At 40.2% G+C, this 8,174-nt stretch overlaps 1 pseudogene; it reads left to right on the top strand.

Moving 5' to 3' along the window:
• Positions 1-8,072, top strand: LOC135566976 (myosin heavy chain, fast skeletal muscle-like; annotated as a pseudogene).
• Positions 8,073-8,174: the final 102 nt, after the last annotated feature.

Here is an 8,174-nt window from a genome sequence, read left to right as displayed (position 1 = left end):
ATGAGTACGGACGCGAGATGCAAATCTACGGCAAGGCTGCCATACCTCCGTAAGCCTGAGAAGGAGAGGATGGAGGCACAAACCGCACTTTGATTCAAAGAACGCCTGCTATGTCGCAGACACCAAGGAGCTTTACCTTAAGGGTTTGGTCACTGCCAGGACTGAAGGAAAGTGTACTGTGACAGTCAGCAAGATCCGGACGGCACTAAGGAGGTAAGCCTGATTTAAAAAGTATTCAAATTACTCCATGTCTTGAAATAAACATCAACATGATCAAAACATGCCAATAGACTAAATTAAATAAGTAACAACAGCAGAATATAACCTTCAAACACATACTTTTATCGCTGCGATTTAAAAATAGCATGATATTTTCTGTACTGACTAGTTACTAATCACCATGTGTGAGTGGTTGATGACAAAGTAGTTGGATTGGATGGGGGTGTGCAGATTTTATTTTTAAATGTAAAGATTGAACTTGTATTTAATGAGCAAACAGAATTCAGTCCTGCCCAGTTTGATCTGCATATAATCTATATTTCTGACTGTTTCAGGCAGGAAAAGAGTTCAAGGAAGCAGACGCCTACCAGATGAACCCCCGGTACGACAAGATTGAGGACATGGCCATGATGACCTACCTGAATGAAGCCTCTGTGTTGTATAACCTCAAAGAGCGTTATGCAGCATGGATGATCTATGTAAGATACCTGTATAAACATACACACACATACAGTACTACACATAAAGTCATGGTAGAAACCAAACAGACCAATACAGTAGACCTACAACGTCAATCTGATTGTTCTCATCCCCTAATTGAATTGATTCTCGTTCATCCAGACCTACTCTGGGCTGTTCTGTGCCACGGTGAACCCCTACAAGTGGCTTCCTGTGTACGACATGGAGGTTGTTAACGCCACAGAGGGAAGAAGAGGATGGAGGCTCCACCCCATATCTTCTCCGTCTCTGACAACGCCTTTCAGTTCATGCAGATTGGTATGAGCTCTAATGAATGGATGGATGGATGGATGGAAGTTAAAATATGTTTAGAGATGTATCTACTGTTTTCTAGTCAGCCTACGTTAGAACAGTTTGCTGGTAATATCTGATTTCACTTGCCTTGAATGGAAAATGTTCCAAAATTAAATCCATGATGATGCTATGAATTCAATAATGTCCCCATAATGTTGCTTGAGTATGATAATCAACATGTTGTTTTGTTGCAGACCAGGAGAACCAGTCCGTCCTGATTACGTAAGTTGTTTACTAAAATCTCACTTGAGAAAGGGTTTCTACTGCAATATGTTGGGACACTTGGGTGTGATGAAAATACATGACATTATGAATGGATTAGGCTACGACAGAAATGAGTTGATGAGTGATATTTGTTAATTTATGTCGAAAACAGTGTATTTTTCAATGTTATTTCTTAGTGAAAGCCGATCTGACATTCAAACATGTGACTAAAACCCCTGTTTCTCTGTCATATTAACCAGCGGAGAATCCGTGCAGGAAAGACTGTCAACACCAAGCGTGTCATCCAGTACTTTGCCACCATTGCAGTGTCTGGTGCCAAGAAGGAAGCAGAACCAGGCAAAATGCAGGTAGGCTGAACCTTTCTAACACATTTCAATTTGCGGGATGTGATCACAATTGAGAATAACTAATTGAACCAGTTTCTGAGCAACTTGTGTTTGTCTCAATCAGGGGTCTCTTGAGGATCAGATCATTGCTGCTAACCTCTGCTGGAGGCTTACGGTAATGCCAAGACTGTGAGGAACGACAACTCGTCCCGCCCTCAGTAAGTATGAAGGGCATACTGGGAAATCTAATATTGACAAATGTATTTCAGTATTTCCCCTTCTGACATCAACAGATGTCAAACAAACTGTAACATTTAAAGGGGTCTATCAAAGTAAAATGTTAGATGTATTTAGTTAACCTCTTTCTAACCCCCATGCTCTACTTTAGGGTAAATTCATTAGAATTCACTTCCAAGGTAGCAAACTGGCTAAAGCTGACATTGAGACCTGTGAGTTGATTTTCATTGTTTCTCAATGATTTCCTAAATTCACATATATTCTTATTCGGAGAGCATATCATCATATAATTTATCTCATATTCTCTCTCTCTCTCTCTCTCTCTCTCTCTCTCTCTCTCTCTCTCTCTCTCTCTCTCTCAGACCTGCTAGAGAAGTCCAGAGTGTCCTTCCAGCTTCCCGATGAGAGAGGTTACCACATCTTCTTCCAGATGATGACCAATCACAAACCTGACATTATTGGTGAGCCAAAGTAGAGGTTCAGGGGGAATGTTTCCTACCTCCATTATAAATACTATTACAATGAGTACATCCATGGTAACAAGGCATCTAGATATGGGTCAGGTCTTTGGGAAATATCTATCAAGTAATGGACTGTGATGCACTAGTCCACGAGTCTTAGTTGATGCTATTTATTTTATACTACATCCTTGAGTCCATCTACTGAGTAAAGGAGAGATACTGTAAAGGTAGGACAGTAGAATTCTAAGAGATTTAACTGACAAGACATCCTCTGTTGTCCATAGAAATGTCACTCATCACCACCAACCCCTACGACTTCCCCATGTGCAGTCAGGGTCAGATCACTGTGGCCAGCATCAACGACAAGGAAGAGCTGGATGCCACAGACGTGAGTCAAACAAAGAGTTCATCATATTCTATATATGGAACGGGTAGGACCACCATACACACTGAATCATCATATTCTATATATGGAATGGGTAGGACCACCATACACACTGAATCATCATATTCTATATATGGAACGGGTAGGACCACCATACACACTGAATCATCATATTCTATATATGGAATGGGTAGGACCACCATACACACTGAATCATCATATTCTATATATGGAACGGGTAGGACCACCATACACACTGAATCATCATATTCTAATATGGAACGTAGGACCACCATACACACTGAATCATCATATTCTATATATGGAATGGGTAGGACCACCATACACACTGAATCATCACTATATATGTGCCACCATACACCAACCTGTGCAATTCCAACCTGGTGGCAGCTGGGAATTTTCATGTATTTGTTTGTTTGATTCTAAATGCCTTGAGTTAGTGTTAGGAGTTTTATGAATAATGACTAAACAATAACTACATTTTAAATAGAACTGTAACTAATTAAACTCTACTCTGTTTTATTATATCTGATTAATAATGTTAATTCATAAGGAAGGGATTATGTAATATGAAACGGGGGGTAATTAAACATAATAAATACCATTCCAACCAGGTTGGGAAGGACTGGATTGTGGGTTTTAAGTAAGCAGAAAGGATCGTTAACCTATGGTTGAACCGACTCAACTTAGCTCTGGGATGTTCAGATAAGGCAGCAGGGTTTTCCTGGGTTTTCCATTATCTGGAACTGTCTTCTAACTAGTGATGGATGAAGGTGAAGATTGCAGAAGTGAATCTTGATAAGTGTGTGTCTGGAGTGAGCGAGCGATGAGGGGGTGAGCGAGGGGGTGAGCGAGGGATGAGGGGGTTGGAATAAACTTTTTCAACCTGTTTTGTCCTGGTCGATAGGAGGAAGGACATTTTATAACCTATGACGTCATATTTTGTACATAAACTGTTGTTCGTGGTTTCATGGCAGCGCGCTCCGAGTATAAATACTATTATCTCATTTTGATAAGACTGGTCTCTGTCTATTTTATGCAAATAAGAATCTTACAAATTCTCATAAAATAGACTAAGTGAATTTAATTAATGAACACATATAGGAATTATGAAAGTCCGAGTGACAGTTAGTTAGGCATATGCCTCAAGGAACTCTTCATGCCTTCACACTTCACCTTGAGGCCCATACTGTACATGTAAGACATCCACAAGAGAGTGTCACTAAGTCCCTGTGGAACTGTGTCAAATGTATTTTGTGCTGTCATCTACCTGTGTTGGTCAAGTGTAATCACGTGCATCTGAGAACCCAGTCAAATGTATCCATCCCATTTGTTCTGGTGAGAGAACAGAACTGTAGTGTTCTGTATGTGAGAAAACTACCATTCAGTTCATCACTGTTGTACTTCCTGTCTAATGCCAGGATGCCATTACAATCCTGGGCTTCACTAATGATGAGAAAAATAGCATCTACAAGCTGACAGGAGCTGTACTGCACCATGGCAACTTGAAATTCAAGCAGAAGCAGCGTGAGGAGCAGGCCGAGCCAGACGGCACAGAGGGTGAGTCCCACTCATAGATATACAATATGTAAACATTAGTCCCAGTCCCACCCACTCATAGATATACAATATGTAAACATTAGTCCCAGTCCCACTCATAGATATACAATATGTAAACATTAGTCCCATTCCCAGTCCCACTCATAGATATACAATATGTAAACATTAGTCCCAGTCCCAGTCCCACTCATAGATATACAATATGTAAACATTAGTCCCAGTCCCACTCATAGATATACAATATGTAAACATTAGTCCCAGTCCCACTCACAATATGTAAACATTAGTCCCATTCCCAGTCCCACTCATAGATATACAATATGTAAACATTAGTCCCATTCCCAGTCCCACTCATAGATATACAATATGTAAACATTAGTCCCAGTCCCACTCATAGATATACAATATGTAAACATTAGTCCCAGTCCCAGTCCCACTCATAGATATACAATATGTAAACATTAGTCCCATTCCCAGTCCCACTCATAGATATACAATATATAAACATTAGTCCCATTCCCAGTCCCACTCATAGATATACAATATGTAAACATTAGTCCCAGTCCCACTCATAGATATACAATATGTAAACATTAGTCCCAGTCCCAGTCCCTCATAGATATACAATATGTAAACATTAGTCCCAGTCCCACTCATAGATATACAATATGTAAACATTAGTCCCATTCCCAGTCCCAGATCAATAGATATACAATATGTATAAATATGAAGCATTAGTCCCAGTCCCAGTCCCACTCATAGATATACAATATATAAACATTAGTCCCAGTCCCAGTCCCACTCATAGATATACAATATATAAACATTAGTCCCAGTCCCACTCATAGATATACAATATGTAAAGCATTAGTCCCATTCCCAGTCCCACTCATAGATATACAATTTCTTAACATTAGTACCAGTCCCAGTCCCACTCATGGATATACAATTTCTTAACATTAGTCCCAGTCCCAGTCCCACTCATAGATGTACAATATGTAAAGCATTAGTCCCAGTCCCACTCATAGATATACAACGTGTAAGACAGACAGAGCCTCCTCAAAGTCGGCAAGAGATCATTTATGGAGACCAATTTACAACCTCCAGAAATGATTTAAAATTATGGATGTGGGTTCAAATCAAAACCTAGACCCACAAAAAACTTGGCCGAACCCTTTTGTCAGTGTGACATCAGAATCAAGTGATCTTGTGTTTCTGAGTCTGTTGTTGTTGGTTCTCTCTCCAGTGGCTGATAAAATCGGCTACCTGCTGGGCCTGAACTCAGCTGAGATGCTGAAGGCTCTGTGCTACCCCAAAGTGAAGGTCGGCAACGAGTATGTGACCAAGGGACAGACTGTGCCTCAGGTAAGGCGGCCAAACACAGCTTCTACCATTTTCTGAGCACCAGAAATATCTTGGTGATGAGTGAATTGCTTGTTTTGAATAGTGATGATGTTTTCTCCAAGCTCTTTTCACCTTGTCACTAGACATGGTCAATATCTCATGTATTCATTTGAGGTATTATCATTGCAGGTTAATAACTCAGTCTCGGCTCTGGCCAAGTCCATCTACGAGAGGATGTTCTTGTGGATGGTCATCCGTATCAACGAGATGTTGGACACCAAGAATTCAAGGCAGTTCTACATCGGTGTGCTCGACATTGCCGGGTTTGAGATCTTTGACGTGAGTCTGAGACCAGAACAAGACAATTAGTTGTGATTGAGAGGGATTACAGCCTTGTATGATGATGAAATGATCCCTTCTGAAATTCCTTCAACAGTACAACAGCATGGAGCAGCTGTGCATCAACTTCACCAATGAGAAACTGCAGCAGTTTTCAACCACACCATGTTCGTCCTGGAACAAGAGAATTACAGAAGGAGGGAATCGTCTGGGCCTTCATTGACTTCGGCATGGACTTGGCTGCCTGCATTGAGCTTATTGAGAAGGTAAGCTGTCTGTCAAGTTATAATGGACCTCAACAGCAAAGCTGGAAATGGAGATATTATCACATGGTACAACTCATCTGACTGTTGAGAACTCAATATGTTTCCTATTGTGCCACTAAATGAAGATACTCTGATAATAGCATATTTGCTAAAGGAATAAATGTGATCCTAAATGTAAATATCACTAATTTGATGTACATCTCTTTAAGTAAAGCCATTGGGCATCTTCTCCATCCTTGAAGAGAGGGAGTGCATGTTCCCAAGTCTTCAGACACTACCTTCAAGGACAAGCTGTACTCCAGCATCTTGGCAAAACCAAGGCGTTTGACCCAAGCCAGCCAAAGGCAAGGCAGAGGCCCACTTCTCCCTGGTTCACTACGCCGGCACTGTGGACTACAACATCACTGGCTGGCTGGAGAAGAACAAGGACCCCTGAATGACTCAGTTCTTCAGCTGTCGGAAGTCAGCAGTCAAACTGATGGCGACCCTCTATATCATTGCCCACCTGAGGTAGACTAGCAGAACATCAAAAGACTTCATGAAGAACTAGTTACAAATCAGTCCCATTTTTTCTTTAAAGGGTCAGTCTGCAGTTGTTCATCCATTTGTGGACTTAAGACATGTAACCATTCGTTGTTGAAGAACATAACTTTCTTGAAGAACATCGGCTTAGTTCAGCCGTTGTACTATCAAACTTGAAATATAGCTTGTTTAAATGTTTGTAAGCAAAGTAAAGGGAAACATACTTTTACAACCTCAAAATATGATAAGACACTACTACGGTATTTAATACTATCATTTTGATATCATGGATGGTCAGTCCTTTAATTCTTAGCTCTGTTTATACATTTGGTGGTTACATTTCTCAATTAAATCTCTCTGTACTTTGTTAAACAAGGGGCGAGGCATATTTTATTATTCTTTCAACACTGATTACTGCTTCCAGAAATGTATCACAATTTGTCAGGGTGATTTACTGGAGTTAATTTACTCATACAATGAGTGTTATTTTAATCTCGTGGCAAGTATTTGCATTAGATAAATTGTGAAATTAACGCGAATTCTCTCCATTTATATTGAACTTTCTCCATTATAACAATTACAACAGAAAGGAGGCAAGAAGAAGAAGATTTGGTTCCATGCAGACTGTGTCCTCAGATTCAGGGTGAGCACAAAATGTGGATATTCAGCTGTAGTGATTATCAGAAATGATTTCTGAGAACATGGTTTGTAACCCTCTTACAGAGAATCCTGGGCAAACTGATGACCAACTTGAGAGCACTCATCCTCACTTTGTACGCCAAGCCTGATCTCAACGAGTCAAAGACTCCAGGTACAATAGATGTTGAGTTAAATATGACATCTTTGTCAGTACAGTATCAATATTATTAACAAACCAGTCTTTAACCTGTTTATGAGTATTTAAAGAGACTTGGTTTGTGTTTTCCAGGTCTGATGGGAGAACTTCTGGTTATCCACCAGCTCAGGTGTAATGGTGTTCTGGAGGGCATCAGGATCTGCAGGAAGGGCTTCCCCAGTAGAATAATTTATGCTGACTTCAAGCAGAGGTACACGCACGCGCGCACACACTAATCTTCTCAAAGAGTTTTCCCAACATCAGAATAGCCTTATTATTTTACGTAATATAACCGACCTATCACCAATTTGTAAGTCGCTCTGGATAAGAGCGTCTGCTAAATGACTTAAATGTAAATGTAAATGTATTACAACTTGACATTTCTCCTGATTCAGGTACAAAGTACTGAATGCCAGTGTCATCCCCGAGGGCCAGTTCATGGACAACAAGAAGGCTTCTGAGAAGCTGCTTGGGTCCATTGATGTGAATCACGAGGACTACAAGTTTGGACACACCAAGGTCAGTCAAATACCCCCAAGCAAAAACTAATTTCTTTCTAAAAAAAGAAATTTATGTGGTGAACAAAAGTTAAGTAAAGAAATAAAAACAACTGCAAAAATA

Source organism: Oncorhynchus nerka, unplaced genomic scaffold, assembly GCF_034236695.1.
Source record: "Oncorhynchus nerka isolate Pitt River unplaced genomic scaffold, Oner_Uvic_2.0 unplaced_scaffold_2811, whole genome shotgun sequence".
Taxonomy (NCBI): Eukaryota; Metazoa; Chordata; class Actinopteri; order Salmoniformes; family Salmonidae; genus Oncorhynchus; species Oncorhynchus nerka.
Note: the sequence above shows the minus strand (reverse complement) of the source record. Positions and strands in the feature narration are given on the sequence as shown.